The following is a 9,579-nucleotide window of genomic DNA, read 5'->3' as shown; positions in this document are numbered from 1 at the left end:
GAATTTTAACCAGACATCTACATTTCATTTTTAAGTAAATTTTCACACACTCATTCACCAATGAGGCAAATTTATTCATTCCTTTACAGTCTTTTCCTTTCTACCACCTGTTAGTTAGATAACTCTCAAAGAGCTCTAGCTACCAGCTATGCATCAACTCCTACTAGACAATGGGTGATACGGTCAACAACACCTAATAAACCTGATGAAAGAAAGACATTCAATGTGAAGGTCCCTGTCTTTGGAAGTGTAGTGAAGGTATCAGTCACTGATGAGACCAAGAGCGCAGACAGAGGAAGGAAGATGAGAAGGATTTTTGTGGATGGCTGTGCAGAAAGTCCCTGAGTGAAGAAAACGAGTCACTGACTTACGTGTCTTGAAAATTTCTTTTAAAATGAATGAGTACACAACCAAACTTCTGAGTATCTCTTTATGCAGAAATGAAATAAATAAAGACTATTTCCTCAGTAATAGGCACTGCTGAATCATCCTGATTGTGAGTTATTATCTAAATGAAAAATAAAAAGGTTTTTCTCTATTGGCCCAAGCTTCTGACATCTGAGGAGTCATCTGCCATATATTGTCACTATTGCTGATGTCAAAGGGCTAAAATTCAAATGATCATTTAATGTTGTCTGACATGACAGAAAACATAATTGAATTCTAAACAAGTTATGTCACATTCTGTAAAATGATTGCTGCCTGAATGGCAGCAAAACCCCTCCCAAGAGATGCTGCATTTCACACAGAAAAAAGAGCTGGCAAATAAATCAGATTTATTTATGTTTAAATATTACATTAAAAAAACCCTAACCAAAACTTTCTTTTTTGCCTTTCTTCTTCCTTTTTTTCCAGAGCAAAAAAAAATTTTTTAAAAGTATGGACCAGGGAATAGGCAAGAACATTTCTGTAGCCTTCCTGAAATATTTAAAAATTAAGAACAAATCAAGAGATCAAGCGCACTCTTCATTTACATGGGAGGACTCTCCAAGGTAATAGTAAGATCTTGGCTTACTTTGCACGCTCCAGCACCTCAATTTCTTTCTTGTAGTGAGGGATCCAAAACTGAACACAGGATTCGAGGTACAGCCTCACCAGCGCCGAGTACAGGGGGACAATCTCTTCCCTACTCCTGCTGGCCACTCTATTTCTGGTACAGGCCAGGATGCCCGTTGGCCTTCTTGGCTACCTGGAAACACTGCTGGCTCATATTCAGCCGGCTGTCAGTCAACACCCCCAGGTCCTTTCCTGACAGGCAGCTTTCCAGCTGCTCTTGCCCAAGCCTGTAGCGTTGCATGGGGTTGTTGTGACCCAAGTGCAGGACCTGGCACTTGGCCTCGTTGAGCCGCATCCAATTGGCCTTGGCCCATCGAGCCAGCCTGTCCAGATCCCTCTGCAGAGCCTTCCGACCCTCCAGCAGATCAACACTTCCACCCAACTTGGCGTCATCTGCAAACTTACTGAGGGCAAAAGTGACATCAGCGAGCCAGGCAGGAGTCGAACCTACAATCTTCCGATCCGTAGTCAGACGCGTTATCCATTGCGCCACTGGCCCCTAGCAATAAATTACATTAAATACAATATAAATAACAATTTTTTTCACTGGTTATATGAGATATTTTACTTGTTACCAATTTTCTTTTTTAATTAAACCTCCTCACTCCTTTGACAACAATCCTTGGTATTATTTTCATTATCATCGACAAAAAGGGATGATTCAGGGTTAATGTAATGGAATAATTTAGGAGGTTATACTTATGTTTTTAGATGGATCCAGTTATAACTGCTTGCATGACAGTATATCTTAAAACCAGAAACTTTTGTGTCACCATCATGACTTTTTGACTGCCGTAGCTCTGCATCAGCATTGCAGCTCAATACGTCTTAGTGACGACTTTAGTTCAAGTTAGTATGTCCTCATTATGCTTAGAACAAAGCTGTCACAAACAGTTTCTTGTATACCAAGACTAAATTCATTTAAGCATTTTGCTTGATCTGGAAACTAGTATCCATCTATGAAAAACAAAAAAGGGTATTATGTTTTCAACGAAAGTTCATGCAGTTAAAGGTAATTTTCCTCAGGATATAAAAATATTATGGCCCTGAGTCAGGAAAGAATCTGGAGAGCACATAAATCCATATGCACTCAAATGTTTTTTAGGAATTTTTCTGAAGGACCATCAGTTTAAGATCAAGGAATAAAGAAATCAAATGCTAAATATAAATTTCACAGCCTGTATCTTCTGAGATGCCCAATCCAGTAGACATTCTCAAAGCATTATTGATATGTACTGGATCAGTGTTGTATTGCATAAGAAAGATTGAGATTTATATGCAGAAAAAGAAGGAAATGTACCTTTTATGTAGCAATCTATTGGTTGGAATATGGTGGTGTGGTGTGCTGGTTTTGGCTGGGATAGAGTTAACTTTCTTCATAGCAGCTAGTATGGGGCTGCGTTTTGGATTTGGGCTGGAAACAATGTTGATAAAGCAGGGATGTTTTAGTTACTGTTGAGCAGTGCTTACACAGAGTCAAAGCCTTTTCTGCTTCTCACACCACCCCACCAGTGAGTAGGCTGGGGGTGCACAAGAAGTTGGGAGGGGACACAGTTGGGACAGCTGACCCCAACTGACCAAAGGGATATTCCATACCATATGACATCATGCTCAGCATATAAAGCTGGGGGGAGGAAGAAGGAAAGAGGGGACATTCGTAGCAACGGCGTTTGTCTTCCCAAGTAACCATTACACGTGATGGAGCCCTGCTTTCCTGGAGATGGCTGAACACCTGCCTGCCGATGGGGAGTGGTGAATAAATTCCTTGTTTCGCTTTGCTTCTTTGTGCAGCTTTTGCTCTATGTCATGGTTTAAGCCCAGTTGACAACTAAGCACCACACAGCCGCTCGCTCACTCCCCCCCTGCCCCAGTGGGATGGGGGAGAGAATAGGAAAAGTAAAAGCAAGAAAGCTCGTGGGTTGAGATAAAAACAGTTTAATAAGTGAAATGAAATAAAATAATAATGATAATAAAAATTGTAATGAAAACAACAACAAACAAGAAAGGCAAGTGATGCAAATGAAAACAATTGCTCACCACCCTCCGATGCCCAGCCCAAGCAGCTGTCCCCCGGCCAGCTTTCCCCCTAGCATGACATTATATGGTATGGAATATCCCTTTGGTCAGTTGGGGTCAGCTGTCCCGGCTGTGTCCCCTCCCAACTTCTTGTGTACCCCCAGCCTACTCACTGGTGGGGTGGGGTGAGAAGCAGAAAAGGCCTTGACTCTGTGTAAGCACTGCTCAGCAGTAACTAAAACATCCCTGTGTATCAATACTGGTTTTAGTACAAATCCAAAACACAGCTCTATACTAGCTACTATGACGAAAATTAACTCTATCCCAGCCAAAACCAGCACACTCTACCTATTATTAAACTGTCTTTATCTCAACCCATGAGTTTTCTTACTTCTACTCTTCCAATTCCCTCCCCCATCCCACCTGGGGGGAGTGAGTGAGCGGCTGTGTGGGGTTTTGTTGCTGGCTAGGACTAAACCACAACATGTGGTTTCTACATAAACACTGGAGAGTATCTTCAAGAAGAATATTTGATGATCTACCCTCTTGGTTAGTTTCTGTCAGTTAAGCAAACGTCCAAGAACCACTTCTGGAAAACTTATCTACTTACCAAATTATTACATAAAAAAACCCCCAACATCACAATCATTTTACTTAGGAAAACAAGCAAACCAAAAAACCCCACCTTCACCACATCTTTAAAACAAAGGCTGCAGGTGTTTGGGACATATTCAAGAAATTATTCAGGGATATGGTGCATTATAGATTAAGTCTTCCTCAGCCGAGAGCACCCATGCATTTGTCCACACAGCGTACGCAGTGCTTGGCACACAGCCTGCTTTTACTTCTGCTCTGGGGCTGGGTTCAGGCCTGTGATCAGTGAAATGCCCAGGGGTCTGACAAAGTCCTGGACTGCCCTCTGGAATGAAGTTTTGTGGACCTAATTCTGAGGCATCAGTATCTTCGTTGGTTAATATTAGGGAGATATTTTTGTCCTATATTTAGTCTGGATGCTTTCCTAAACCAGGAAAATATTAATATATTATGGAAGAACATGCATATTGACTTATTAATGTCATAAGAAGCCTCCACAGATAGGCAAGGAAAATAATATGAACTTCAATACCATAGTCATCTTCCTTGACTTATGCATGACTACTCACTTGCATAAAATTAATCTCATTTATAAATGCCTTCAGAGTTGCATCTGTCTTTAATTGTGACACTTGCAACCAAAAAACAGTACTTTAAGAGCACGGCTCAAGAAAAACTAGTCAGATTATTTCTAAACAAATTGTTAGTGAATATTCCATAGCTATGGAAAGTTTAACTCAAAGTAGATTCTTTCCTCTGCACTTCACACTTTCCTGCCTTGAAATATCTATTGTCTTCAGATTCTATTAATTTCTCTCTGGATACTTGCTTAGGATTCATTTCACAGAATCACTAAGATTGGAAAAGACCTGTAAGATCATCAAGTCCAACCATCAACTAACACCACTATGCCCATTAAACCATGTCCCACAATGCCTCCTCCACACGTTCCTTGAACACCTCCAGGGACGGTGACTCTACCACTTCCCTGGGAAGCTTATTCCAGTGACTAACCACTCTCTCAGTAAAGACAGTTCCAGCCTGAACCTCCCCTGATGCAACTTGAGGCCATTTCCCCTTGTCCTGTCACTTATTACTTGGGAGAAGAGACCAACACCCACCTCTCTGCAACCCCCTTTCAGGTAATTGTAGGGAGCGATGAGGTCTCCCCTCAGCCTCCTCTTCTCCAGGCTGAACAACCCCAGTTCCCTCAGCCGCTCCTCATAAGACTTGTGCTCCAGACCTTTCACCAGCTTCGTCGCCCTTCTCTGGACACGCTCCAGCACCTCAATATCTTTCTTGTAGTGAGGGGCCCAAAACTGAACACAGTATTCGAGGTGCGGCCTCACCAGCGCCGAGTACAGGGGCACGATCACTTCCCTGCTCCTGCTGGCCACACTGTTTCTGATACAGGCCAGGATGCCATTGGCCTTCTTGGCCACCTGGGCACACTGCTGGCTCATCTTCAGCCGGCTGTCGACCAACACCCCCAGGTCCTTTTCTGCAGGGCAGCTTTCCAGCCACTCGTCCCCAAGCCTGTAGCGTTGCATGGGGTTGTTGTGACCCAAGTGCAGGACCCGGCACTTGGCCTTGTTGAACCTCATAGAATTGGCCTTGGCCCATCGAGCCAGCCTGTCCAGATCCCTTTGCAGAGCCTTCCTACTCTGGAGCAGATCAACACTCCCTCCCAACTTGGTGTTGTCTGCAAACTTCCTGAGGGTGCACTCAATCCCCTCATCCAGATCATCGATAAAGATATTAAACGAGACCTGAGCCCTGGGGGTCTCTGCTTGTGACCGGCCACCAACTGGATTTCACTCCATTCACCACAACTCTCTGGGCTCGGCCATCCAGCCACTTTTTTACCCAGCGAAGAGTGCACCTGTCTAAGCCACAAGTCGCCAGCTTCTCCAGGAGAATACTGTGGGAGACAGTGTCAAAGGCTTTACTAAAGTCCAGGTAGACAACATTCAGCATTTTTTCCTCATCCACTAGGCGGGTCACCTGGTCATAGAAGGAGATCAGGTTGGTCAAGCAGGACCTGCTTTACACGAACCCGTGCTGGCTGGGCCTGATCCCTTGGTTGTCCTGCATGTGCCCCGTGAGCACCCTCAAGAAGAACATCTCCATAATCTTCCCTGGCACTGAGGTCAGGCTGACAGGCCTGTAGTTCCCCGGATCCTCCTTCCGGCCCTTCTTGTACATGGGCGTCACATTTGCAAGCCTCCAGTCATCTGGGACCTCCCCCGTTAACCAGGACTGTTGATAAATGATGGAGAGTGGCTTGGCAAGCTCCTCTGCCAGCTCCCTCAGTACCCTTGGGTGGATGCCGTCAGGCCCCATAGACTTGTGAATGTCCAGGTGGCATAGCATTTCTGTGGAAGTTAATTTTGCATGTATACATCTCGATGTATTTTAATCAAAATCCCAGTCTGATAAGTAAAAAGACTCTCTCCTATGTCAAACTCTCTGTAAATCAAAAACCAACTATACATTTATATGGAAATGATTTATGCAAAACAGCAATTTGATTCATAATAATAGTTACATGAGAAAGAAACAATAGAGAAAGAGGCCTGAGAACACATGGCAGGAACACAAATGTAATTACAATCAGCTTTTATTTGTCAGACTTAGAAATACAAAATGTGCATTCACAAAAATAATCATAAACGAAAATGTCCCAGGTTTCCACTCAGTTTTATACCATTCCTTTCTGAGTAACACATAGATATGAATAAAAAACTAATTCAAAAACAGAAAAAGTGTGAAAAATGTGTAAAATAGAAATCATGTATTTGAACCATTCAATTGCTGACCCAGTCAGATTTATTTAAAGCAAAACACTACCCCCTGCATATCCAATTAATGGTTGCCATGGCAAATAAGAGTTCCCACCGCACTGCCTTATTGCAATATGCATGGCAATTGCAAGTATATCACTCAGAATATTTCCATAACGATATTAGCTGGTTTATGCAGCATAAGACAATTAATTTTGTGAAGCATCAAGTGTTCAGTATTTATCATCATAAAAATTCAAACATTCACATATCGCATGGAAATGGATTCCTTTATACATCACCATCTTATTTTCTCTCATTAAATTTTTTTTTTAGCAATTAGATTAGGATGGAAGACAGATTTTTGGTAGGTTTTCTGAATGAAATGGCCATGATCTCTAAAATATTTTAATTTTTCAATAACAGCTAGTTTTAAAATGTGTTCAGATAACGAGAACATTTTGTAAAAAAGAGTTTCAATAATGAGCCTATACTGGCTTGTAAATGTGGTCCTCAGTGAAATACAACTTGACTTTATCTGTTTTTTAAGGATTTTCTTGCAGGATAATGGCTGGATCAGGCAGACCTTAGCACTGCCAGATTTTCTACGAAATGAGCAGGAAGAGTTTGCCCACGCCAAAAAATTACATGTTAATAAAGGAGCCACCTGGAGGAAAGGTGAAAGACTAGCCTGAACTTCTTCCTCTGATTTGAACACAGGTATCTTTAAACTGTTGTGATCCAGGGCTCGAAACTTTCCCTTCAGAAGTGTTTTAACAGTTTTCTTTTAAGCAACACGTTGTGGTCATTTCTCTAATCACTATCTGACTATCTGAAGTCCAACCTGGAGACATAGCTGCCTCCAGGACATTGCTCTCTTCTCTAGGCTACAATCTCACCTTTTAGTGGGACTCATTTTCTACCCCTGTGAAGCTGGGATGTATGCTGAAATGAATGCTGAAAGTAATCCACCCTGAAGAGACCCAAAGAACAAGAGCAATGAAGAAACCCTCTGGTTCAGAGAGACTGGGATCAGGGAGTTCAAGGTTATGCCCGTAGAATGGTTTCTGGGTTTCTGGACAGTCATAGTTTAAGTCCCTCGGTAATTCTGAGGGAAGGTACTGGATCTTTAGGCAATTTCTTCTCTTTGAAGTGAGGAGCTTACTTATAACAATATAGAATCATGCTCCTTCTTCAGCTTAACCTTTCAGTGAAAATGTCATTTCATAAGAAACCTTCATCTTTGAAATTTCTTCAGTCTCCAACAACTGAATAAGGAATCTAATTATGGGGAAAAAATAGCAATGTGATGTTGATAAAGAACTAAGCATAGGTAAGAACAACACTTGCTGAAGGACCAATAATGAAGCTGAAGGACTGGCAAAGTTAGAGTTGGTAAAATTATTATTATTAATAGCACTACTAGTAGTAATAATAATCATGCTACTTTGGCACTTTGTCTTTTGATAAATTTTAAGAAACAGCTGTCATGCATGTGTGTAGCAAACAGAAATCATGCAGTCTCTGAAGCCAAACTTCAGAGCTGGTCATTTTTAGTCCTTTGAGAACGTGTTCTTATGTCTAGATTCTGTTCTAGATTCTGGTATAGTTTGGTTTGGTTTTTTCCTTGTTTGTTGCTGTTTTTGTTTGGGGGTTTTTTGTGTTTTTTTTTCCCCTCCTTATCCACAGGATCACTTTGGTAGACAGCTTGAAGCGTAGTTTTACATGAGAAAATATGGTCATAATCTTTTTTACATATCTAAGGCCAATCCTATGGAAAAGTTGAAAATTAGGACAGAGACCTTGAAACGATTCTCTTTGGTATGAAATACTTATTAATAGTAGCACAAAAAACTCATTAAATAATCACAATCTGTTTACAGGGAAGAAACAAACAGCTAATTAAAGACAAAGTAATATGATTTAATTTTTAGATAGGTTTTTGACTACACTTGGCATCTGTAAAAAAAGAGTAAGCCAGCAAGCAAAATTAAGGTTCACTGCACATATTCTGATTCATAGCACTGACCTTGAACATAACAAAATCTGAAGCTGGCTGTAGGCGACAGAAGTAGCTGAAAAATCTGGAGTAGTTCTTTGCATTTTCAACAAAAAATTTTGCAATGCTTTTGTTTCAGTCTTTTGGCACATACTGTAACCAATAGCTTCATTTAGCAATATCCAGCAGTTTGATGGATCAGATTGTTTTTTAAATGAACGAAACTAATTTTGCCTGCAGTAACTTCTACCACACCAGCTGTTATTGTTATCATTGCTATCATCATCATCATTATCAGCATAACTATAATTACATCTAGAAAGATAAATCAAGGGAATGCAGCAGTGGAAAGACAGAGTGCCAGGACATGGGGTTGTCCTTTGTTTCTGAGTATTAACAGTTTTGCTTTATTGCAGTCTGGATTGTGGCAGTTCACCGCAGCAGGTTATTTAGTGTCCTTTGATTATATTTGCAAGAATTAATTGTGTTTTCTTATGTTCCTCTCATGAAAGGTGTATATAAACAACATAAAATTATCTGTTGATATTTTCTACATAAAGTCAAAAATCAGTTTTGATTATATAAGTAGTCTTATTGAATTTGCTTCTTTCATTAAAAAGGGAACACCTGCAACTCAGCAGATCCTCCTATTGTTTCCATGTAATTTATCTAGTTAAATACATATTAAAAGTCAAATATAGAAATAGAAAAAGACATTCTATTCCACTGAATACTGATTGGGTACTTCTGAAGTACTAGATTCAGTAATATGGCCATATGTCCATTTGAGTTTAGGTATCCACACCTACGCATGATCAAACTACACTGGCTTGGGGTGAAACTGTGGAAAGGGAAAGGAAGGGAAAAATGTAGTTAGTATCATATTCTGCTGTTTATCTCACATCCAGTAACTCTATGCATATGATCAGCTGTCCTTTTATAGCTGGGTAATGTGAGAGTAGCTACAAAACCAAAGCATCATTGAAATTTACATCTCTGAACTCTTAGCTTTAAATGTCACTACAAATGTGAATTTAACAACACTTACAGTCTGACTCTCTGATTCTCATTATCTCCACAGGAAACATGAAAATGAACATGAGTGTTTGCCACTAAAAAAAGAGCACACAA

At 40.7% G+C, this 9,579-nt stretch overlaps 1 non-coding gene across 1 annotated transcript; it reads right to left on the bottom strand.

Annotated features, from left to right (window-relative positions):
• Nucleotides 1–1,482: 1,482 nt before the first annotated feature.
• TRNAR-ACG (transfer RNA arginine (anticodon ACG)) lies at nucleotides 1,483–1,555 on the bottom strand. Its single transcript has one exon. It is a non-coding gene; the product is annotated as a tRNA-Arg (tRNA).
• Nucleotides 1,556–9,579: the final 8,024 nt, after the last annotated feature.

This window comes from Gavia stellata, chromosome 3, assembly GCF_030936135.1.
Source record: "Gavia stellata isolate bGavSte3 chromosome 3, bGavSte3.hap2, whole genome shotgun sequence".
Taxonomy (NCBI): Eukaryota; Metazoa; Chordata; class Aves; order Gaviiformes; family Gaviidae; genus Gavia; species Gavia stellata.
The sequence above is the reverse complement of the archived record's forward strand: the minus strand, read 5'-3'. Positions and strand labels throughout refer to the sequence as shown.